We start from the raw sequence: 25,853 nt of genomic DNA, 5'->3' as shown, positions 1-25,853 counted from the left end.
TTTAGGGCCTGACTGAGTCTGATAATCTTGTGGAAATTATTGCAGAAATGATAGAGGATTGTCCTCTTGATAATTATGGACTTGCAAAGTTATACTCAGTATATATCTGTTTCTCTGAGTTACTATAGCTGTTTTTCCATATTTGGCTGATGCTACAGAATTTTAAAATGTTCGTGTCTTCCCTGACGCAGACCAGGACCACCCACTTGTATGTAGTTGAAAGCTCTAGTGGTCTTCATCTTGTCTTGGGTATTCCGTGTCCCTTATATTCACAAAGATGCCACTTATCGTGACTAGAAAAATGACCAAAAATGAATTGGCCACTGTACATTTTCTCATCTAAGTCAGGGAAATGTTGGGATTGAAATGGAGACCTGTTGTTTTCCTTAAGATGGGATGAATTATAGGTCTTGCAGGAAGTTCTCGTTATTGTCCCTTCTTTACTTTTGTTAAATCACCTGTTTTTTTTTCAAGTTTGGCAAGATCAAGCAGAACAGGGCTATAATTTCCTTTAGCCAGCCTTGTTTTGTTGTCTTTTTATAATGAAGGTTAACTTTTCCTTTTCTGAATCTGATTTAGTTTTAAAAATTGTGAAGGCAAAGAGACTAGAAACTTTTCTAGTGTTTTAAACTGGTGAATGACTTCTGTATTTGCTACTTCCTAACAAAAATGTAATTCCCTTCTATATTTTTCCAGTGAAGGTGAAAGGTATCCTTGAAGATGCTTACTGACACTTCTTATATTTTCCATATTCCTAAGTATCTCGGAATGGATTAGTTTGATGGGTGTTGTGGACACACTGGAGGGAAGGGATGCCATCCAGAGGGACCTTGACAGGCTGTAGAGGTGGGCCCACACGAACCTCATGAAGTTCAACAAGGCCAAGTGCAAGGTCCTGCACGTGGGTCAGGGCAATCCCAAGCACAAGTACAGGCTGGGCGGAGAATGGATTGAGAGCAGCCCTGAGGAAAAGTACTTGGGAGTGCTGGTGGATGAGAAGCTCAACATGAGCCGGCAATGTGCACTGGCAGCCCAGAAAGCCAACCGTGTCCTGGGCTGCATCCAAAGCAGCGTGGGCAGCAGGTTGAGGGAGGGGATTCTGCCCCTCTGCTCTGCTCTTGTGAGACCCCACCTGGAATACTGCATTCAGCTCTGGAGTCCCCAACACAGGAAGGACATGGAGCTGCTGGAGCGAGTCCAGAGGAGGCCACGAAGATGATGCGAGGGCTGGAACACCTCTGCTATGAAGACAGGCTGAGATAGTTGGGGCTGTTCAGCCTGGAGAAGAGAAGGCTCCGAAGTGATCTTATTGCAGCCTTCCAGTACTTAAAGGGGACCTACAGGAAAGCTGGAGAGGGACTTTTTCCAAGGGCATGTGGTGATAGGACAAGGGGAAATGGCTTTAAACTGAAAGAGGGCAGATTTCGATTAGATATAAGGAAGAAATTTTTCCCTCTGACGGTGGTGAGGCAGTGGAACAGGCTGCCCAGAGAAGTTGTGGCTGCGCCATCCCTAGAGGTGTTCAAGGCCAGGTTGGATGAGGCTTTGAGCAACCTGGTTTAGTGGAAGGAGGGGTTGGAACGAGATGATCTTTGAGGTTCTTTCCAACCCTAACTATTCTATGATTCTATGATGCCACAATTTTTTCTCTAGTTATTCATATAACATATACTTTTCCCAAGTCTATATGTGGGGGACTCTGTGCTCAATAGTTCTTTGAAGAGAGTCTATGAATTTCCTTTTCATGAACTGTAAAATAGCATCTCACCAGAGGTTCATATTGATACTATCTTCATTATTCTCCTGATAGCAGTGGTTAGGAAAACAGCTTTTTAGGGAAATATAATATATTCTCCTGGAACATCTAGGGAGTTTAGGTACCTAACAGCAGTATATAGTGCCATTTTACACATCCGAGGCTGTCTGAGAAATCTTCATGGAGCTGGCAGGTGTGAGACAGGGTGTACAGGAGAACTGGGGACTTTTGGAGTTACAGCTGAAGCTGGGTGGGGACATCTGAAAAGGTATTTGGCATTTGGAATTACCTTCTTTTTTATTATTTTACCAATGAAGATTAGAGACATTCTGTAGAGTTTCTTTTTCTCTAAAATATTTGATTCCCAAAGTCAGATTACGTAATGCATAAATGGCTCTACAAACAATGTAATCTATCTCCTGAGTAATGACAAGAGAACTTGCGAGTACAAGATCAGGATCCCCGGTGACATGTCCTCTTAGTCTTACACTTTGGCATCTTAACACCAGTCTTAACACTTTTGTACAGAGCAGTGTATTAATTTGCATACCTCCAGGTCTTTTTTCTTTCTCTCTTGAACCTGTATTTTTTCTCTAATCCCTGAAATTTTCAGTTCCAAGATGACTTAGTTTATTTTAGTTACTTTAACCAATTCTCCCTTTCTCCCTATTTTTCAGAGGTTCAGCACTGAAGAAGTCCTTTCTGAAAAAAAAAGAATTCCTTTCTCAGTAAAGGACTCAGAGAGGGTTCACAGGGTTACCAAGACATCCTGTTACTACCTCTTCCACATGAAGAGTTACGATTTGAGTTCAATCTTGTACTTCAGAAATCTCAAAAGGTAACTCAGGGGTGTTTGAGTTCACTGGGCTTGCTTTAGGACTGCTGTATTCCGAAGCCCTTCTTTGCCACTCTCCAGAGATGTTGGTGGTTCCAGGGAAATTAATGGTGGTAGTATATGAGAGCATAAGAAGAAAATAGGGCTTGAAACATACGTGTTAGCATGTGTGTGAATTAGGATCGATGTGGCACAGGAAACTGTAGAAATAGCATAGAATCGCAGTGTTGCAGAGGAGTGGTGGACTCTGATTCCCCCAAAGTATTTTGGTTTAGCCAGGACAATGAGCATTTCTTAGGGCAGTGGTTCTAGCTGGGTAAAGGATGAGCTTCCTGGATGTGCTTTATGGGTGAGGTAAGAAATGTACTTTGTACTATTTCTGGCATAAATTAGGTACCAAGAGATATTTTTGGTAAGCTGGATTCTGAAGGACAGCAAGATCTGATTGTTTGTCCTAGGTTACGATTTAAGATGTGCCCAAAAGTATGTATTCTATCACCATCTTCATGAGCTGTTGAGACCAGGTGGGGCAATGCTTTCCTTGCCTCCTCCTCCCAGACTGTTTTCTGTTAATGGGCCATCAATGCCTTGCCCATGACTCGTGGATCACTCCTTCCAGGAGCCATCTCTGTTTGATGGGCAATCAAGGATGTACCGCCAGACTCAGAACAACACCAGCCCCATGTGAGATGCTCCAGCCGGGAGCCGAGGGGGCGCCTCGCGACTGCACCCGCGCGCGGGAAAGCGGCGGCGGCGGCGGGTCGGGCGGGCTCTGGCAGGCGCCGGGGGAGACAGACGGGCACTGCTCGCTGCTGGGTGACTAGTTGAGACAGAGCAGCCACTCGAGGTTTGCTGCGTGCCTTCCTCCCAGACCTGCGAGGCCTGGGGCGGTCGGCGTTGACCCTGCAGAGGAGCGGGTTTTTCCTTCTCCGCCGGGTTCCCGGACGAAGACCGGGCCCACCCGCGGCACCGCCGGCCCTTGGGAGGGGGCCCGCGCCCTTCGGCAGGATCGCGGCTTCCGCGGAGCCACGTCTGCCGTGCCAGGAGGGCCGCAGCCACCCATTTGATCGGACTGCTGCCAGCACCCTGACCAGCAGGGCGTCAGGTCGTATTCTGACTCTGTCAGTGTTTTTTTTTTTCTTTTTGTGTACTATTGCATTTGGGTTGTTGTTGTTGTTGTTGTTGTTTGTTGTTGTTTTCCCTTCTCTTTAATCTTCCCAGTAAAGAACTGTTATTCCTACTCCCATATCTTTGCCTGAGAGCCCCTTAATTTCAAAATTTTAGTAATTCGGAGGAAGGGGGTTTACATTTTCCATTTCGAGGGAGGCTCCTGCCTTCCTTAGCAGACCTCTGTCTTTTTTTTCAAACCGAGACATTGTTTTACATGACCACTTCTCACCAATGTGACTGCTAATTTGCTTAGGGAAATTATCTGGCTGGCACAGATGACTGTCTTGGTGTCATCTTTTCTCCTAAATTCTTATTCCTGCATACCTCTTCAGCCTATGTAAGTCTTGGTTCGTCTGGAACTGAAACCTCTGTAGTGTCAAATGTTAGGTTTTTGAAAAGAGAAAGTATACAGCATTTGTAGGACACTGACTGCCTTGTGTGCTCTAGCAACTTGTTAATGAAGCATTAATTTGATTAATTTGATTAATTAATTGATAAGAGAGAAATTAGAGAATAGTCATGAAACTAGGATGTCCTATTAAACTTATTCCATATTTATGGCAAGATTAGATGTCTCTTTTCCACACCTGTGGAGACTTTCAAGTTCAAAAGCAGTTATGACAGATAGATGTTTCAGACACTTCAGGGAGATGCTTGTTAGGAGGTCCACAACTTGAGAGGTAATCGTATTCCAAGAAGAGTGCCTCTAATGTGAAGATAATACATTTACTGAACTTGAAAGAAAACTGGAAGGTCTGAAGAAAGGTTTGCTTTGACTTCACTAAGCTATAATGAGAAGATATATAGCTGCCATGCAGATCCTTAAAGAAGCTATTAGTAAACTCTTGATTTAATACGCAAAAGCTATCTAAGATTACTTTATCCTTATGTAAGACAGAGCAGGTGTGCCAAAGGCAGCTAAAAAAGTAAATTGAGTTCCCTGACTTTTTGAAATGTTTCAGGATGTAGCTCTTCATGAAGAGCAGTGTGGGTGGCATGGAATATCTGAGAGCAGATGTGATTTATATTTAGCCAGTAGGTTATCTCTGTTCCATACTGTGGATTGTCTCCACATTAGGATGCAGAATTACATATTTCTGCTGAAATGCGAGACCTAGAGTAGTATATGTGATGCTTTTTTGGTCAGGTGCAAAAGGTGAGGATTCTGTACTAGCAAGCTGTTATTTGGGCTATTATTATATTTGAATGTGGCTTTGATTTAATCTTCTGTATAGATTAGTGTTAGAAGAACGAGAGGAGAGGCATACAGAAAACATTGTCTTTAATCTGCTAGATTACATGAAGTTGGAATATTTCTTTGACCACTGTCTTAGATAGTGCATTAAACAGTTCTTACTTTTTTCCTGATACATAGCAAGAGTTTAGTCCCAGTTCTCTATCTGCCAAATGCTAACTTTGGGTTTTAATACTGATAGATTTCCAGTTGTATTGATTTTACAGAGCAAACTGTTGTCCCTTTTACATTTCAGCACTGCACCAAATGTACAGTGTAAGAGTGCTTATACTAGTTGAAAGGCTTTTGTGTGGATTTTGTTTTGGATGTCCCACAGCTGTGTTTTTTCCAGTCTTACAGATAGGAATAGAAATAAGGTCTAGTTTGCTTATTCATCAAATAAATAGCCAAGTAAGAACAAAGAAGTCCCTGGGGTCCTTACTTCTACATAGATAGTACTGTGATACAATGCTTCAGATTTTTGCTTTCCATAGACAGTGATTTTGGTAATATGGATTCCAGCCCGGATTAAAACATCTGCAGGGCCTGTGAGGAGAGGACAGACTGAGAGAAAAAGTGTATATTCATGAGAAGCATATTCAGAAAAATCTTAACAATTTGCTTGTACTTGTGCTGGCTTTGGCTGAGGTAGAGTCAATTTTCTTCAGAGAAGCTGGTATGGAGCTGTGTTTTGGATTTGTGCTGGAAATGGTGTTGATAATACAGAGATGTTTTCATTATTGCTGAGCAGTGCTTGCACAGGGTCAAGGCTTTTTCTGCTCCTCACACCACCCCACCAGCAAGTAGACTTAGGGTGCAGAAGAAGTTGAAAGGGGACACAGCCAGGATCCCAACTGACCAAAGGGATATTCCATAACGTGATGTCATGCTCATCATATAAAACTAGGGGAAGAAGAAGGAAGGGGAAGGCATTTTGAGTGATGGCGCTTGTCTTCCCAAGTCACCGTTAACGCGTGATGGAGCCCTGCTTTCCTGGGTATGGCTGTACCCTTGCCTGCCCATGGGAAGCAGTGAATGAATTCCTTGTTTTGCTTTGCGCACGCGGCTTTTGCTTTACCTGTTAAACTGTCTTTATCTCAACCCACAAGTTTTCTCACTTTCACCCTTCCGATTCTCTCCCTCATCCTGTTGCGGGGAGCAAGCGAGCGGCTGCGTGGTGCTTAGTTGCTGGCTGGGGTTAAACCACGGCAGTTCTATGTTGATAGAAATACTTGGATCTGAACATTATAGGATGGAAAGTTTTGCACTGAAGTGGACAGTATCCACTGATGGATATTTAGGGCCAGAGCGAAGGCTTGTTTTAGATGGTTTTCCCGTTTGTAAAGAGCAGCATGGCGTTTACCCATGAGTTTATATTGTATCCTGTTCCTAGTTGGAGAGTGTTGCATTGTTATGTCCTTAGTTGTGACTTGCTTGTTCGTCGTCTGTCTAGGAGAGCACTACTTTCTCATCTCCATAAGTTAGAAGGCAGGGAGACTTTCAAAGAGGAAGGAGAGGACCTCTTCTTTACTAGTAACTATTATTTTAAGGGTTGCTACTTTTCACTCACATTAGTTATCTTTCACTCTACCTTGAAGTTCTAGATAATGTCAGGTGTCTGCAATCTGGGAGGTGAAATGGAGTGATAGGTAGATGCTGTTGATTAATTGCTTGTGTATTGTCTTTATACAAAGATAATGATACTGTCTCGCACAAATCTCCCCAGTACTGTACGCTGTGATGTGTGTGGTTCTAACCGAGATTGAAACAGCCACTTAAGCCTTGATTATGAAAGTAATAGCAAGCCAAACTTCTTGGCTACAGCCAGCTGAGATTCCCGAAGAGAGCCAGTCACGACAGAGGATCTGTCTTCTGAGGACATGTATTTCGTCAGTGGCTGGATAGGAGGGTTGCTTCAGAATAAGAAAGCAGAGATGAGATCGTTAGCGAGGTACAGGCGAGTGCCGTACGGAACTGCTGCCGGCAGCAGCATGTTGCTGCAAGTGCTTTGCTGTTTTAAAAGAAAACCAATGCTGTTTGCAAATAAAACCAATGCTGCTTGTATCTGCAGTTACAAAGAGGGCAGCACTTTTACTACTTTTTCCGTAGCTTTATCCAGTGAGTGAGAACATTGTGAGAGTAATTCCGTGTGTTTGTCCTAATGCCAACATATCCATTTGCGGCACTATCCAAGGAATTAACGCATGGGCACTTGGTAGCAAGCTGGGAACCCACCTTTATAATCTGTAGATAAGAGGTTTGTGGTCCCCAGAAGACACGAAATTACATATATATGCCTTTCTATTAGTTGTGCACAGTTGTGATGCATTTTAAGTACTTGAGATGTTATTGATACTTTTGTTTTGATGTTATTGCACTTAGGGCTCTTGTTTTCTGTTTTTGTGCACCCAGTGTAGTAACTTTTTATAAATGAGCTTATGTAATGTCTGTTGTATTTCTTGTTTGGTTGCTTTCTTTTTTTTCCCCACTATGAATAAACTCATAAACTCATAGCATTGGTGTAATTTTGCATTTAAGATACATTGTGCTATTGTAGTAAGATACGTCGTCCCAGTGTAATATTTTTCCTTTCATATGGATTCACTCTAATTCCTTTTTTCTGTTATAACACTTTTTCACTGTAAATTCATCTGAAAGGTAAATGTTAAAAGCTGATATATTTGTAGCGAATGAAGCGGTTTTAGCAGAGAGCGCAATGCGATTCCCTGCAATGCCATCTCACTATCTCATCTTTAAAATCGCTGTGTTGCGGGAGGCTATTGTGGTACTTACTTTTGTAGTTGGGAAACATTTTTCTTGTTATTTAATTCAGATGCTGACATAATGAGTGCCCTGCTGTAATGAATATTTGATGTGTTTATGGTAATGTAAATGCCCAACTATCTCGCCAGTTCTCTTCAGCCATTATAACTTTTTAGACAACAATTTTGAGAGTGATGCAGTTTGTCTGCCCAGGCATTTTGATGAAAAGGGAGAATATTTTTATGGACACTCAGTTAACAACTTCTAGAATTAATTTTCTTGTGGTCTTGGCTGTTATTCAATGAGATTTTAACTTGAAAGAGTTTTTAGACTCTTACGAGAGAATTGGGCCAGGATCAATATCTGCAGTGTAGGTATGTAGGACTCATTACTCCCGTTTTCCTTCATAGTCAGCAGCAGAGGTAGGCACTTGTAGGCAAATTTGTTCATTATATAGTACAATGCTGTTGGAGCCTCAGGTGGAATAGTTTCAAGTAAAACACAATATCTTCTAGTTAATTTGCTCATAGAAGTGCTGAATTATGGCTGAGGTGCTCTTAAGCAGTGACTTTGTGAATCAAAGGCTTTCTTTAGCTCTCCTAATTTGTAGCAGATAAATGTTCTTTAGAAATTACTAGCAGTATGCAGAATACTTTGTTGGCACATAATTACATCGAGCCCTTCGTGCACGTGTGTGTGCGTGCGTGTGTCCGCTGGGTGATGCCATCAACTCGCTCTGTTCCACGGGAGATGTTTTAGAAGACGGTCTGTACAAGTCGATGTGGCACATTCTCTCTGTCATTTGCCCTGTCCTGGTAGGTTACAATTTGGAGTAATGCACATTTAAAGATTTTGGCACTGAATTTCAAGAAAAATATGGTCCAACTGGAAATAGTCCAAAGAACAGCAATGATAGTAATCAGAGGTCTAGAAAATGTAATCAGCGAGAAAGCAAACTTGAGTCATTTAGCCTAAGGAAGAGAAGATGGAAGGATGACGTGATAACACTATTCACTTATGTAAAAGGCTGCTGTAAATTGGAAAGTTGTATCTGTTCTCCATGCCTCTGGTGGCTCAAACAAGGCATAGTGGGTTTAAACTGTGTCAAAAAAGATTCAAGTTAGATATTGGGGAAAAGTTCTAAAGATTCAGGTAGAGCAGTACTGGAATAGATGATCTCAGGGTCTTTGGAGCTTCCAGCTGTACCAGTCTTCAAAATCAGGTTGGGCAAACAGCTGTTAGAGATGACAGCAGGTAATCCTGCTTTGAGACAGACTGATGAACTGTGTTTTCTCTCTGGGACCTCCAAACCTGTATTTTATGATTATTGATACAATATATGAAAAAAGAGAGATAACATGACTCAAACAGAAGGATGATGCTTTAACAAAACATCATAACATTTCTAAAACTCCATTGCATCAGTTGAACTCGCTCCCAGTTTGTTCTACGTCCAAAATTGATCCCTTTCGTTAGGAAGGATAACAAAATTTGAGTAACACTGGGGTGTACTAACAGTAAATATGGATAGCCAAATCCTGTAGCATGATGGAGGTGAGGCTGGAGCAGCTCCATGCCCTGAGCTCTACCCAGCAGTGACTGTGATCCATGGAAGGTTGTGTTTGATAGTTTAATTGTTTTCTTTATTTTCATAATTTTTTCCTTAGAGTATTTTGAAGCAATTCTGTAGCAGAAAGGAGATGTGTTAAGTCTTTCAACTCCTGCGCCTACCTATGTCAGAGAACAGCACCTCTGCCTGTACGAACTGGATTTTATGGCCTTGTAGTGCAAGGAAGTTCATGATACTCTGGCCATTTTTCTGTTGTGAACTTTCAGCCTGTTTTCTTTCTCTAATTTTTGTTTGAAAAAAGGAAAGTTTTTCTTCTGCTCTCTGTTGTCTTTTTTTGTATATTAATCTTGCATGTTCTATGCATGGATAGCATGTTACTCTTACTATTATCACAGCCAGTCCCAGTGGTCCTAACTGCATATGTTATGGGCTTTTGAGTTGTGTGTTAGAAGTGGTGAATTTTGCATGTGGTATCTTCCCTCAGCTGGTTCATCCTCTGAGATCAGGCGCAATCCTGCTGGCAGGAATTATGCATGGTATTACCAGAAAACATTACAGCTGACCGTGTCTTGTAATGAAAGGGCACAGTACTGTGCCCTGGATTGGCCAAGCTTATATTTGCTTCGTGGGTTCCTTTATAAGGAGCTAATTGAAACAAATCTTCTGAGTATTCAGCAGCCAAATGTAGTTTTAAAATGAAAAAAAAATATTTTTAAGATAATGAGATAGTGAAAAAATCAAAGAAAACGACAAAAATGGTAGGAAGAAAAACAAGTAAAGAAAGAAAGGATAAGAACAAATGTTTTTCGATGAGGTCTTCCAAGAAGTGCCTAGAAACATGTTTTCTGTGTTCACATTTCTTTTGCTATTAGGAACAGAAATCTGATGATTCCAAAAAGTTCTTTTACTATTGAAGCATTGATTTCCCTTGCCCTACATGCTTGTGTAGTAAATGAGCAACATCTTAGCTCACAGAGAAAGGAAGGTATTTTATCTCTGTCCTGTATTGCTGTGGGATGAGGGAGTATAGCCAATTAAAATAATTTAATTTTGGACAACATATTAAGAGTCAGTAATCCTATTGTATTACTACTGCAGATCAATTAAAGTTATTTGCACCCTTTAGTTGCTTGATTTTTTTACATATTTGGAGTTTTCTTTGTTTAATATAATTTTTTTTGATTGCTTTTGGATAACTGCAAAATCCTTATATACATTTTTCTATTCCTAATATACTGATATGCGTTATTAAACTTATCTTTCATATAGGAGATTTTATTTGAAGATGAGAGGAGTGTGTATGTATCTATACAAATGTATATGTATATGGATGGGTGTGTGGTGAAAGTAAAACTTATGCTCATATGCTTCTTGGAGATAATTAAAACATTTACATTTTTTCATTATAATCAGATATCATAGAGCTTGTTCAAAGATTTTTTTTTTCTTGTATATTTTCCAGACATTCTGATATTCAACTTAGTTTGTACACTTGCTTAAATTTGAGTTTGTGAGTGGCATTTAGATCAAAAGCTCTGTAATTGTTTTATTATAAATCATTATAATTTCATTTGTAATAGATAAAAATGAGACAAACAAATGTGGCAAGTCCTTGTCTGCCTACCCTCTCGTAATGCATTTCCTTTTCATTGCCTGTGCTGGGAGCCGGAGTTTCTTATGTTGCCTCAAATTCACTGTTTTTTCTTTACAGGCCACTTGTCTTTTTTGTATAAAAAGTTTATAGATTTAGTTAGCTAATGCAGTTACTGGTTTTAAAATGTGCCTTCGGGCTTCAAGCAGTCTTTTGTACAAAGCTGTTATATATGCAAGTGATGGGCACAGAGTGCTGAACTTGCCTTTCAAAAGGACATGCGAAAATAAAATGGGATATTTGCATGTCTTTCGGGATGAGACCAGAAGTCTTATGAAGCATAAATGTCAGAATATCTGGTGTAAAACTTTTGCGTGCACTTCCAATGATCCTAAACACTGATGAGCTGAAAAGCAGGACCTTGATTTATCTAAAATAGTTAGCTCCTACAACCTTGAAGGAGACCAACACAATTTATTTTTATTTGAGTTTTTTCCTAAAGTACTCAAGTTTTCTCCTCCCTATTTCTGTACACCTGGGTGTGCTGTTTAGTGTGCCTGAATTGGAGACTTCTGTCTGTAGTTCTTTTGTCCATAACTTCAGCTCATCTTGTGTCCCCTAAACGCATCTCAAAGCTCTCGTCCTTCTCCCTAAGGGTCCTCTGAGATGTGAGCAGCATGAAAAGTTCCTCCTGTTGTTGAGAAGCTGCGAGGCTTTGCTGTGAAGCTCACTACTACCATCCTACTTGCAGCTTTCCCTCTTCAGAAACATTTACATTACTCCCATGTGGATCCACAGTCTTGGTGCCCAATGCTGTGACATCAGGAACAAAACTGCCACTGATGGTATGAAATACGATACATAGCCATGGATTTATGAGTAAACATTTTAAATGACTTTTATTTGCTCTTTCATTCTTCAGACATCGAAGAAAACCTGTCCTGCACAAAATTGCATCTAACTACTGCTAATAGTTTTCATTAAATATCTACTTTGTTTAATCTCCTTGCTTTTCTAATTTTACTTGCTTCGTTTTTAATGGTCATGGTAGTGGAGTTGATGGTGTTTATTTATTGGTCACAGTACCACTCTCCCCTTCACTGTAACTAAAGTCAGTAGACCTTCATTTATTAGCCTCAACATCTGAGTTAATACTTCTCTTGCTTTCCTTTTTACTGAGAATTTATGTCTCCGAGCATTCTCTTATTAATACACTGCAAATAGATTTGTGGCTTCCATTCCTACTATCAGGTTTTGAGCACTCCAGTGAACAGGATACCAAATAATCAACACTTAACGCACTCATCTGTTTAATTGCACAGTCCAAGATTGCTTCACCCCAAAGAGGACCCACACGGATCTTACAATTCACTGAAGTTCAGAAATTTAACCTAGACCTTCTCATGCAGCACGGAGTCCACCAAGAAAGAGCACTTGTTGCATTTTAAAAATTTCAGCCCCTGACTCCTCACTGAGCAGTTAAATGACGCAGAAGAAGTTTTTTCCTCATTCCTATGTGTGCTTGGAAGAGGAGTACCAACTGCCTATGGCAAGGGGGTTGAAACTAGATAATCTTTAAGGTCCCTTCCAACTCAAACCATTCTATGATTCTATGATTCTATAATTCTATAATTCTATAATGTGCACTTGCAGCCCAGAAAGTCAACCGTATCCTCAGCTGCATCCAAAGCAGCGTGGCCAGCAGGACAAGGAAAGGGATTCTCCCTCTCTACTCTGCTCTCGTGAGACCCCTGTACACTACTGCATTCAGCTCTGGGGTCCCCAACACAAGAAGGATATGGAGCTGTTGGAGTGGGTCCAGAGGAGGGCCACGAAGATGATCTGAGGGCTGGAGCACCTCTGCTATGGAGACAGGATGAGAGAGTTGGGGTTGTTCAGCCTGGAGAAGAGAAGGCTCCGGGGGAATCTAGCAACCTTCCAGTACCTAAAGGGGCTACAAGAAAGATGGAAACAGACTTTTTAGTAGGGCGTGTAGTGACAGGACAAGGGGCAATGGCTTTGAACTGAAAGAGAGGAGATTGATTAGATCCAAGGAAGAAATTCTTCCCTCTGAGGGTGGTGAGGCACTGGCACAAGTTGCCCAGAAAATTTGTGGGTTCTCCATCTCTGGAAGTGTTCAAGGACAGGTTGGATGAGGCTTTGAGCAACTTGATGTAGTGGAAGATGTCCCTGCCCGTGGCAGGGGAGTTGGAACTAGATGATCTTTAAGGTCCCTTCCAACTCAAACTGTTCAATGATTCTATGATTTCTTTGTCAAAGTTGCAGAGCTAATGATATACCTAAAAATAATGCATGTTTTATGGATTGCCTGCAGATTACCTGTGACAGCCTGCGATTGCTGGTTTGGAGGCCACAGTTTGAGAGCGCTTAGAGTAAGTTTAAGGACAGGAAAGTCCAGTAACCAGTGTAATGGTGTAATGACTTTAATACTGATGAATAGGCTCCCTACATTATCCTTTAAATAGTTTTATTAGTAATCTAAGAACATTGCTTAGCAGTTTGAGATAAAATTGTCTTTACATAAAATTAAAGAGGCCAAAGAAAATTTTCTGTATTGTTAACTCTGTTTTGGCTGAGTCTAAACTTACAAGTCACTAGTCGTACTGGGACTTGAATGTAATAATGGGACTTGAACCTTTGCTATCTACACACAACTTCGTGATTCCTTCTGTCTGTATTACACAAACCTTGGACTTTGATTTTTTGATAAAAAGTGCAATTAAAACCTTCTCCTCCCCTTCACAGCGTAGGAAGTGACACCTTTCCTATAATTCTTTATTAGAAGACTTTTTTTGTTAACCTGTTATAGATTCCTAAGTCCCAGTTTTCTTAAATGGACAGCTTATGTTTAAGCTGTTGTAAGGATGGTTACAGATATTATGTGTAGTTCAAATATTTTGAAATCAAGCTGTAGTTTTGCTGTTGGTGATAGCAGTTTTTCCAAAAAGACATTCATGAAGCAGTTGGAACCCAGTGAGTTTCATGCTTTAGGTAGCAGGAACATGCTTTCAGGGCTTTCCAGATTTAATTTCTGCAGTGTGGCCAAATATTTTAAGCACATATGTTGAAACTGGCTTTCAAAATCTGTATTTAGACTTTGATTTTATTGGAAGGTGTAAGAGACTGATCCTTTGGAAAATCGGACTCCTCTAATTATGTAGGTAACATATTTTAAAATGTTAGATTCAGTCTATGAATCATTCTCTCCCATTATTAGAGATGACATTTCCATTTAATTTCCCAGTGGGATTCCATTTAATGTTTTCAAAACAACGTCAGTTGAAATCGTATTTGTTTTGGTTGTTTGCCTTTATAAAGAAATTCTTATTAGAGGAATTGCAAAGTTTTTAAAATGAAAGAAAGAAGAGTTTTTAGAGAGGAAATATTTGCAGAAGTTCTGCTTGTTATTTTCTTTTGAATTCAGTGCCTTGAATAGATGTGAGACTTGTGAGGCAGCGGTGGCACGTCTAAGTACAATATCAGAAACAAAGGATTTGGGAGTCTGCTGAATTTTCTTATTTTGATCATGTTCTTACTCAGTGAATCATATATTTTTAGTGCTAGTATGAATGAAGCTAATACTTTGGTCCTATTTCTTCAGAGATGATGAAGGCTGGATGTGACTTAAAGTTTTATGGTCTGTCACTAATAAAATTCTCCAAGATATTTGATGTTTGCCTTGTTTTGGGTTTGGAGAAATGTGCATTGGGTATAATGTGAAATTTAAATGTGTTAGGAAACAATCTAGATAAAGAAAAACTGCTTATGCATTTGGGAGAGTGTGAAAAGGGAGGAAAGTAGCAGAGAGGGGAAACGACGTGTGAAGAATAAGAGAGATGTAAAATCTTAGTATGCTGCTTATTAATAGGATTTATTGCTGCTGTTTATAATAACCCTGATTGAAACCGTTTCTTTTACATTTCTTATTTGACGCGCTTTCAGGAAATTAGAAGAAAATATTAAATGAGTTACCTTCTACCCCATGTCCCCTTTCTTTTCTCCTGATCTTTTTACTTGTTAGGTTTTAAACATTTATGGGAAAAAACCATTTTAAAAGGGCATGTAACACAAAGGTAATAATCACAGTGCCATGCTGTTTTATGGGGTAATAATCCAGTTGCCTTGTTTGAATAAACTACTCGGCCTTCATTCTCTAAGGCTTTACCTTAGGGAGTGGAGCTGGATTATTGCCTTGTAAAACAGTGCCCCATTCCTGTTGTTGATTAATTATAAATCTTTGCCTATCACTAGTCATGGAGCACTTTCTGTCTTACAGTTTTCCTGTTCCTTTCCTTCATGGCTTTGTCCTGCATTCAGAGAATTCACAGTAAAAGCTGAGTTCTGCCTGATTTGTGGCACTCTAAGGTTAATCACCATTCTGGGAGTTTCTGTATAAGCATGTTAAACATTTATTTTCTTCAAATGAAGGTGAATCACAGCACCCTCCATGGGAACACCTTCTGAGTGGGATTCAGCCTGCCTAAATTTCACTGAAGTCGTCTCGTCTGAGACGACAGGGAGCACAGTGGCGACTTTAGATCACATATCAACTTATTTTCTCCAAGGACTGGGATGTGTAAGCCAGTAGTAAGTAGATGTTAGCAAGGAACTTGAGTAGTACCACCCAAATGAATTTTTAAAAGGCTGGGATCTCCTTAGGTTTGAACTGGGAATGTGGGCCACTACGTCACATCAAGATATTGTCCTTGTTAGCACTTAGCCGTATACTGATCCCTTTACATGTTGTTAACTGACCTTGTTGGGCTCTTCCAGAGAATTAAGTCTTTTTCCACTTTCTGAGACTTTCTGGGAATGGGAAGAAACAGTCTAGAAATACCTGAAATAGCAAGAAGTGAGACGCAGCTGTGTTCATGCTGCTGGCATGACATTTTCTGCAGTGCAGGTAACCTAGCAGGACAGTCAGTTCAGAAGTATTACCAAATAGGGTTACAAATTGATAGACACAGTCCAAATTGGAAGATCGTAGGACTTGCAACGTCATTTGTAATTTTTGTGCTGAAGAAGAGTCTGAATAGTATTCGTATAAATTGTGTCTTTTGTGGGAGGATCGGCCTGCATATGTTGATGAGTTTGCTCAGTGTACAATTAGTGAATGAGTGTTTTCTGATGTAGTATTTATGATTTGTGCTTGGCAAAATGGCCATTACCATTCTTTTTGCATTTATGTATCAGCTTGGGTGCAATGATCTCTATACTCTAAAATCATTTGGAAGTTGAACCTGGTGTTGTGTGTACCCACCAGCTTACTAAGCAGTGTTTGATACGGAGGACTTATCACACATCCAGATGACTATCAGTTGTTTTCTTTATGAACAGCTGTCCCAGTTTTAGCTGGGACAGAGTTTTTTTTTAACAGCCAGAAGAGCTCCCTGTTTTGGTTTCACTCAGAGGCTCACTCTGAGAAGAATGTTGATAGCAAGCTGATGTTTGTGGTTGGAAGTGAAACTCCAAGGACTTTTCAGTGTGCGGAGTACAGAAACACGGCAGGATAAGGGGGGAGCATAGCTGGGACAAGGGGGACACGATTCCCCTTGTCATTTGTGTGGAACTTAAGACTGAGGGCCAAACTGGCCAATTAGTATTCCATATCATGCAGCGTCATGCCCAGTATAAAAGCAAGGGTCAGCCGGGAAGAAGGGCTTTTGCGCTTTTGCTCTTTTTGCACTTTTGCTCTTTTGCGCTTGCTGCGCTGTTGCTCTGCTGTTTTTTTTTTTTTCTTTCTCTCTCTCTCTCTTTCTCTCCCTCTCTGCCCCTCTCTATTTCGGGGCCTCGCGTTCGTCCGGGATTTGCAGTTTTCGGGACGAGATGGGCTTCGCATACGAGGGGTGGTGAGCACCTACATTGTATTAAATCATCTGTATTAAATTGTTCTTATCTCAACCCACGGGTTTCACGTTTATCCTTTAATTCTCTCCCTCATTCCTGGGGGTGGGGGAGGGGGAGTGACCGGCTGTGTGTGGGGCGGTTCAACATAACCCACGACAACAGCAAAACAGTAACAAGGAAAAGTTTGACTGCATGTAAGGAAAAAATTCTTCATAGTGCGAGTGTGAATCACCATCCTTAGAGATTTTGAAAACTTGACTGGATGTGACCCTGAGCAGTTTCATTTAACTTGGAATTTGTTCTGCTTTGAGCAGGTGCTTAGGCTTCAGGCCTCACTGGTCCTTCCAAGCTATGTCTTTCTGTGACTGAAACTAAGAGGTGCTGTCTTTATGTTATTTATGTTACTATTACGAACTGTACAGGAAGCCATGGATTCAAGCGTGCTTCTTCTGTGTCAGACAGCTTTTTTGGGTTCTCACTGGCTGTGGGAGTCATGCTGTCTTCTCATACTCTTGTTTTAGTAGTTCATAAACTGTGCGGCTAGATGGAGAAACTTCTTGTTACTTTCTGGAGGTGTTGGAGAATACGACCTGGGGGACTGGTTCCTGCACAAGTGTTCTACTGCCTCATTTTTACGTACACCACCAGAAATTGGTGGAATATCTTCATGTTAATCATCTGCTTTCAACCCACACATCACCAGTAAGGTCAGAGTTAGAGTAAATAATGTGGAGAATATTTACAAGCTTTTCAAACACTTGATAGAATGAAGATCAACCCATGCTTGGTTGACCCATCCCAGGATCACACCTGAAATAGATTTCTACATCTATAATAACCTATGCCATCATAGTAAACTAAATGGTTTTCTGGTGTTGACGCAGTCTGACCATGTCCACACTATTAAACTCTTTCACCTGACAGAACGCAATAGCAACATCAAAAATGGCTTTTGGAAAGGTTCCTGGTCCATACTGACACTAACTGAGTAGATAAATACACCAGCCAGTCTGCAGGGCCAGGGTCTTCCACCTAGTGCATACACTACATCTTGTTTAAATTTGCTTAAATTAGAATTTTCCTCCCTTTCCTTTCCTCCTCAGCTTCGCGATTTCTTGTTCGTCGTTTGTCTAAGAGGCAGTTTCTGTTTCTGTTCCTGACAGCTCAGTGACCTTACATGCTAAGATATGCTATTTTTTTGACGCACCATATGCAAGAACCTCTCTTGTGGATGCCTGAATTACAAGGAGGTTATTAACTTTTAGTGAAGTGGGCTCCTCGTTCTCATCCAGTATGGCAGTGTGCAGCTTTCACAGTGAATTCTGCATTTTATAGTTTTTATAAATACGTGTAGTAACAAATATATGTTATAGGCATATAAATGAGACAAATTACTGCACCCCACTGTTGACTTTTGTTTGAGATCAGTCATGTTGATTATTCACCACCTGTTGGTGACAGTGAATTTTGGGTGTCTGATGCTCGATCTTGGTTTTGAGGGAAACCAGGATATTGATTTCTTGAAGTTCTCAGTGCTTTGGGTGCTATTGGCTTAGTAGAATCTGTAGTTCTTTGTATGGTGTGGTAACAGGTGTGATCACTCAAGAAATTAGAATTTTTCAGTTCTTTCATTTAAGTGATCAGTTCTGATGGCTATTTGCTTTTTCAAAGTTCTTTGATTCTTGAAGGTTTTGAACAAAAGTACATAAAATAAAAGTAACTCTCAGTTTGCCTATGTAAAACAGTTTAACGCTAATAATATTAAGGATTTTTGTGAACAGTGTGTACTGATGGACAGTGTTGTATTAAAATCTTATATTGATAAAAATTATTTAATAATTTGTAATGTGCATTTTTATTTTTACTGTGTCTAAATTTTGAATATAATGGGTAAAAATATTTAACTATCAAACAGATTTAGTAATGAATAGAATTAGGAGGAAGAAGCAGAGGTCATAGGAGGATGCATTTTGGGAAGCACGAGGAAGTCACTGCGTACTGAGATAGCTGAACTGCTGGTTTTGGTTGCAGCAGATCTATGAAAAGGATTACAATGAAGAGTCAATTTGATTTTAGGAAAGGGGAGTCCTTGTGCTCTCACCTGCATTTGGTACATGCAGGTTAATAAATGTCTTCCCTCTACTTACAGTCAAGAGAGATAGATATTCCTTAAAAATGAAATTTATTTCTGCACCCCTGCCCCCTAATTTCTTATTATTTTGTGCAAATCAAGTCACAAGGCAAGTGTATTTTAGCTTCACTTAGAGCAACATAATTGGTAGGATATATGATGCAAATAAATTGGCTCAAATTTTCACCTAATGTACCCCTGCTTCAGTTCTTTTGCTGCCCTTATGAACTGTAGTTATTGTTCTTGCATCATAGTTATCTTTGAAGAAGCAGAGTTGCCTGTGGCAGTCGAGGAAAAATCAGAAGAAAATTTAAATGATTAATTAATGTAATCTAGTGTCTGTTTTACCAAAGGCTTTCAGGGACTTATTTAGCTCGATTAATGAGAGAAATTCCAACAGCAGATTTTTAGAATAGGTTTTTGAAGAGTGTAAATGATATAGCTGCTGGAGGGAAAATGATGTTACACCTCTTTATATTAAGCCACCCACTGAATTAGTACTAGGGAAAAATGCTCTTTTAAGGCTTTATTTTTTAATTTGTTTATTATTTAGTATTTATAGAAACCAATGTAGTATACATTTTCTTTGAAGTCGCAAAGGACAGAGGATGTAAATCTCAAATATAGCTATCAACTAAAAGCGTATGTGTTCCCAAAAGTGACTGGAAAAAGTCATGGAAGAAAAGTCCTCTGGGAGATACTAAATACAGGTACCACCTTTGGGCCAGGGAGTCCCTGGAGTCTGGGCAAATATTCGAGGAATTTGTCAATATGTGTTTACGCTGTTGGAGAGCAAGGGTCTGAACTGACCTTGAGTTCAACCTGCTATAGCTGGTTTACATGGTATGTTTTAAGATTCAGAAATACCTGTAACCAAACGAAAAAGATAAGAGAAGTGAAAATGTTGAGGTATTTAGAATTTTGAAATGTTTTATTTTTGTCCATTTAAAATTGTTGTTATCCTGCTTAAATTTGAAAACAAACACCAACAAACTAAAATAGTGTTCTTTCCTACTATTACAGAAAGAGTTAAGTTAGATGGGACTTATGGAAGTCATCTAGTTCAGTTCCTTGCTCTGAGCATTGCTGCCTTCAAAGTCAGGGCCTTGCTTGGTTGAGTACTGAAAATCTCTGAGGACGTAGATTTCATCAGTTTTTTAGGCACCTTGTTCTTGTGCTTAACCGCTTCTGTTGTGAAAAATCTTTTCCTTGTATGGATCTGGAGTGTTGCTTGCTACTGACTCTTTTGTTTGAAAAAAATACGAAACTAAATGTTTCAATACGTCTGAAACATTGCAGTTTTTTTCCCCAAACCAAAAAAATCTATTAATTGATTATTTCCACCAAATTTATAATGTAAAGCATACTAGCAATCGCTATTGAAGAATGTAATCGATTCCTGTCCAGCTGTAATTACATTATTTAACGTGAGTGAAAATGTTTGTTAGCCCAGAAGTTACAGCTGTCTATGGGGATGCAAAATGTCTTGAGTTGAGATATAGGATCGTAGAGTGAAACAGTGACTAACACTGAGAAAGATGCAGAGAGAGATCGTCAAAGTTGCCTTAATTATTATTTTTTTTTTGGTAGCCTCAAAACTGTGTCAAGTTCAATGCAGATGCACAGGCTTTCCTTGTCATTCATCCTTCCCCTCTACTTCTCTATAGATCATGCTAATCAAAATGATAGTTAAGTAGAGAAAATCTCATATACTGTAATTCTGTAGCATAGGAATACTGTAGGTTGGAAGAGTCCTCTGGAGGTCTGTGGTCCAACTTCCCACTCCGAGCAGGGCCAGCTTAGGTAGGTGAGGTTGCTCACCTGTCAAAATATAGATTGCTCATCTATCAAAAGTGTTTTATTGCTTGAAAAATAAAAGTAGATTGCCACTTATTTTTCTGAACCGTCTCTGTTAGATGAGTTTTTAGTGGCCTGAAGTTCAATGACAAAATGAAAAAACTATGGAAAAGTATTTTGCAGTGTACTAAAAATGTGTATGCTTTACATGTGACCACATGGACTAAGGCTAAGTGCATTAATTTAAAAGATGTACTGATCGTTAGTCTTATTTCAGGAACAAGGACAACAATATTATACTCACCAAAGGTCCAGCTGATAATCAGGAGGCCAATCTGACAGTGACAGCGTACAGAATTGGAGGTAAAGTGATAAAGGAGTAAGAAAACTAGAAAATGGAGGGATAAAAATGAGTCCCCAGGAAATCTGACTGTATGAGTCAGAGAAGGGAAGGAAGAAGGATGACTTGCAGAGGAGAACTAAAGTAAGGAATGAGAAAGTGTGGCTTTCAGGATAACTATGACATGACTGTAAAAAGAGGGATTGAGACATAGCATTTCACGGGGACTCATTTTAAGGTCATGAGCCACAGAGGAAACTTCCAAAACAAGATGACTGGCGAACTGCCTTGTTACCATTGACTACTACATAGATTCATAGAATGGTTTGGGTTGGAAGGGACCTCAAAGATCATCTCGTTCCAACCTCCCTGCCATGGGCAGAGACTCCTTCCACTACACCAGGTTGCTCAAAGCCTCATCCAGCCTGGCCTTGGACACTTCCAGGTATGGGGCATCTACAACTTCTCTGGGCAACCTGTGCCAGCACCTCACCACCCTCTGAGTGAAAAATTTCTTCCTTATATCTAATCGAAAATAAAATAGAACGAAACCAACGAACTAAAATAGATTGGTCACGTGTTGCCAATTCAAGCAAAGAAAAAGCATTAGCATAGTCAAACAGTGAAATGAGAATAGTAAGCTGTTGGCGTTGGAGCTTATTAAGGGTTCCCAGACTCTTGTCCACCTAGAAACCTTGACAAAAAAGATGATGCAGTCTAGAGTGACATTAGTAGCTGACCTGAATACATCTGTTCCCCCATTTGTGGGAGCCCTGCCTTTCAGAAATGATGGATCAAACAAGCCTGAGTATTGATGGTAAGCAAAGTCTTTGCTCCAAGAGCTTTAAGTGGTACTTCAAAGAAAGTAAATGGCCATACCACTGTGATTCAGGGTGCCTCAGCCAGGTACTGTGTCATCACTGAACTAGTCATCTCTGAAGATCTTTGGACACCAGTGCAGCAAACTTAACTGAAATGCCTATCTCTCCTAATTGACAGTAGATATTTCTGGAGGATGAGTGTGTGCTTCTCCATGACAGATAGGCCTATTAAGCTTCCTGCAGGGACTGAGAAAATAGTGAGTTAAAATTACCCAAATTGTTTTGGACTTATGTTTGTACTTTGCGTTACTCTCTTTGTTTTTCACTCTCAGTGGTGAGCATGTTGAACTCTTGCTGTGGTGGTTCTCAGAGTTTATTTGTATAGCTGAGATTTGTATTTGTATAGTGGGATTTTACCACACATTCACACTAGTTCTTGATGCTAGAAAGAAGCAGAAAGAAGTTTAAACACCACCATATCCCTGCTTTTAGTCTTAATTGCTTTCAGTTGGGTCAAAGACTTCCTGGTAAAAGAAAGAGAAACTTCTAGACTGAATTAAAAAAATCTTCATAGACTTGTCTTAAAGACATGGTTTTGATGGATGGACCACTTGGTGGATAAGGAAGTGGCTGGATGGTCGCACTCAGAGAGTTGTGGTCAACGATTCAATGTCCAAGTGGAGGCCAGTGACGAGTGGTGTTCCTCAGGGGTCAGTACTGGGGCCAGTGATATTTAACATCTTTGTTGGTGGCATGGACAGTGGGATCGAGTGCACCCTCAGCAAGTTTGCTGATGACAGTAAGTTGCGTGATGTTGTGGACATGCTGAAGGGAAGGGATGCTTTCCAGAGGGACCTTGACATGCTGGAGAGGTGGATCTGTGAGAACCTCATGAAGTTCAGCAAGGCCAAGTACCAGGTCCTGCACATGGGTCGGGGCAATCCCAAGCACCAGTATGGGCTGGGTGGAGAATGGATTGAGAGCAGCCCAGAGGAAAAGGACTTGGGAGTGCTGGTGGATGAGAAGCTCGACATGAGTCGGCAATACGCGCTGGCAGCCCAGAAAGCCAACTGTGTCCTGGGCTGCATCCACATGGGCAGCAGGTCAAGGGAGGTGATTCTGCCCCTCTGCTCTGCTCCTGTGAGACCCCACCTGGAATACTGTGTTCAGCTCCGGAGTCCCCAACACAAGAAGGACATGGAGCTGCTGGAGCGAGTCCAGAGAAGGTCACGAAGATGATCCGAGGGCTGGAGCACCTCTGCTATGAAGAGGCTGAGATAGTTGGGGTTGTTCAGCCTGGAGAAGAGAAGGCTCCGGGGTGATCTTATAGCAGCTTTCCAGTACTTAAAGGGGGCCTTTAGGAAAGCTGGAGAGGGACTTTTTACAAGGCTGTTTAGTGATAAGAAAAGAGGTAATGGCTTTAAACTGAAAGAGGGGAGATTTAAATTAGATATAAGGAAGAAATTTTTCCCTCTAAGGGTGGTGAGGCAGTGGAACAGGTTGCCCAGAGAAGTTGTGGCTGCCCCATCCCTGGAAGTGTTCAAGGCCAGGTTGGATGGGGCTTTGAGCAACCTCATCTAGTGGAAGATGTCCCTGCCCATGGCAGAGGGGTTGGAACTAAATGATCTTTGAGGTCCCTTTCAACCCAAACCATTCTATGATCCTATGACTATATGTGACACTGTCCGGTATGCAATATTGTAGAGACCACAATAAGTTTTTGAGCAGGTAACTGGAGATCTTCATCCCAAGCTCACTGCGTTGATGGAAATATTTGGCATGGCTTGGCTGCAGCAGACTTTGGTTAGTCCCTGGGTTATACATATGTGGACAAGTATATGCACACACCGCTATATAGTATATATGCTCCTCTATACCACTGGTCATTTTGGAGCTCTGTCTTGCTGGCCTGATGCAAATAAACCCCTTACTGAATTAGACATGGCTTTTCCTTGCATGAAAAGCAGCAAATTTAGCCCTCACATTGCTAGAAAGCATTTCCATCCAAACCCAACTAGTGCAAAATGACCTGGAAAAGATACCTTGGTCACTGAGATGATCAGAGATGATCTGTTTTGACTTGACAGCAAAACCCTCCCAAAATCCAACCTCTTACATTTTTCTTGCCCCTCCTAAACTGGGGGCAGTTCTCTGTTTAGTCATTCCTGGGGCTGAAACCAGCATGGAATGCTAAATGGATTAATTAGTACTACATCACTCTAAATTTAGACAGCTTCCTTTCAGAATTAGATTTCTTCAGGTTTATGCCACTACATTTCTTAAATGTACATTCTCAATCACATTAGCAATTATGAATACATTACATTTATTTTCTTTTTGAAATACTTTACTGATGTACCTTAGGATATAAATTACACACACTGTCCTACTTAGGCGGAAACGTGAGGTCACTACCGCTCACGATTTTATTGCAAATCTCACGATTTGCAAATCTGACGAACCTCTCGTCAGGAACTATCAAGCATCTCCTTGTTTAAGAAAATCAGCTTTTGTTTTTCATGCAAGTTTTTATCTCCTGGAGTTGCAGAGGTATTCTTCAAAGAAATCTGCAAAAACTAGGATTTGAGTAAAAAAAATTGTTTGCCATTCAAACTAAAACTGTCTTTGCCTAAGGTAATCATATAATTCTGGGGACTGATCTCATGACTTCTCATCACTGGCAATTAACATTGCTGAAAATGATATAAATTGATATAACAACCAACCAATCACACAAAAACTGCCACAGGGAAGGATCCTGGTGTAAGCACATAGAATCATGGAATGATAGAATGATTTGGGTTGGAAGGGACCTTGAAGGTCATCTAGTTACAAACCCCCCCTGCCATGGACAGGGACACCTTCCACTACACCAGGTTGCTCAAAGCCTCATCCAGCCTGGCCTTGAACACTTCCAGGGATGGGGCATCCACAGCTTCTCTGGGAAATCTGTTCCAGTGCCTCACCACCCTCAGTGTAAAAAATTTCTTCCTTAGATCTCATCAAAATCTCCCCTCTTTCAGTTTAAAGCCATTTCCCCTTGTCCTATCTCTACACACATTTGTCCAAAGCCCCTCTCCAGCTTTCTTGTAGCCCATTTAGGTACTAGAAGGCTGCTAGAAGGTCTCCCTGAAGCCTTCTCTTCTCCAGGCTGAACAACCCCAAATCTCTCAGCCTGTCTCCATAGCAGAGGTGCTCCAGCCCTCAGATCATCTTCGTGGCCTCCACTGGACCTGCTCCAACAGCTCCATGTCCTTCTGATGTTGGAGACCCCGACCCCAGAGCTGAATGCAGTACTGCAGGGGGGGGGCTCTCACAAGAGCAGAGCAGAGGGGCAGAATCCCCTCCCTGGACCTGCTGAGCACGCTGCTTTGGATGCAGCAAGGATACATCATCCTAGAAGCAACGTTAGGGCAGTTTCTGTGCCTAAGCCATAGGCTTTGCCCTCGCTCAGACAGAGCAGTGGGTGCTGCATATTATTTGCAGTTCTGGTCTGAAGAAAACTCTGCAGCGTTTTTCTCTGCTCTCCATTACACGTGAAGACAACTGTGGACAACAAGAACAAGCGTGTTATGTTACATCAAGGTAAAAGACACATTAAGCCTCCATTGTAAGTTGTTCAAGAGAGTTTGAGAATTCTATATACAAAATGAACTTTTGTTAGAAGTGTTGAGCATCTGGATCCTCATGTGGAATCAGATTTTCAAACCAGGCAAGGGGTATGTCAACTAGATATTATGAACACTTGAACATCAGAACCTGTTGAGCTCTCCTGACAGTTCTGGTCATAGTGATTGAATTGATGTAGGTGGGCTATTCTGCAGAAGATCTGGGGATTAAAAGAAATAGTGACAGAAACATATCGAAAAGCTGTGAAACTATTGCAGAAAGCAAGGATAGGCAGCAACACATTCAAAATAAAAATGAGAGTATTCCGCTTTCCCTGGTATTATTAGAAGTGCAAAATGAAACAATAG

General features: G+C 40.8%; 1 protein-coding gene across 1 annotated transcript in view; it reads left to right on the top strand.

The window, feature by feature from the left end:
• MSRA (methionine sulfoxide reductase A) overlaps positions 1–25,853 on the top strand; it is a 323,230-nt gene that overhangs the window by 33,703 nt on the left and 263,674 nt on the right. The gene's annotated exons all lie outside the window — the stretch shown is intronic.

This window comes from Tauraco erythrolophus, chromosome 2 (genome assembly GCF_009769465.1).
Source record: "Tauraco erythrolophus isolate bTauEry1 chromosome 2, bTauEry1.pri, whole genome shotgun sequence".
NCBI classification, from domain to species: Eukaryota; Metazoa; Chordata; class Aves; order Musophagiformes; family Musophagidae; genus Tauraco; species Tauraco erythrolophus.
Note: the sequence above shows the minus strand (reverse complement) of the source record. Positions and strands in the feature narration are given on the sequence as shown.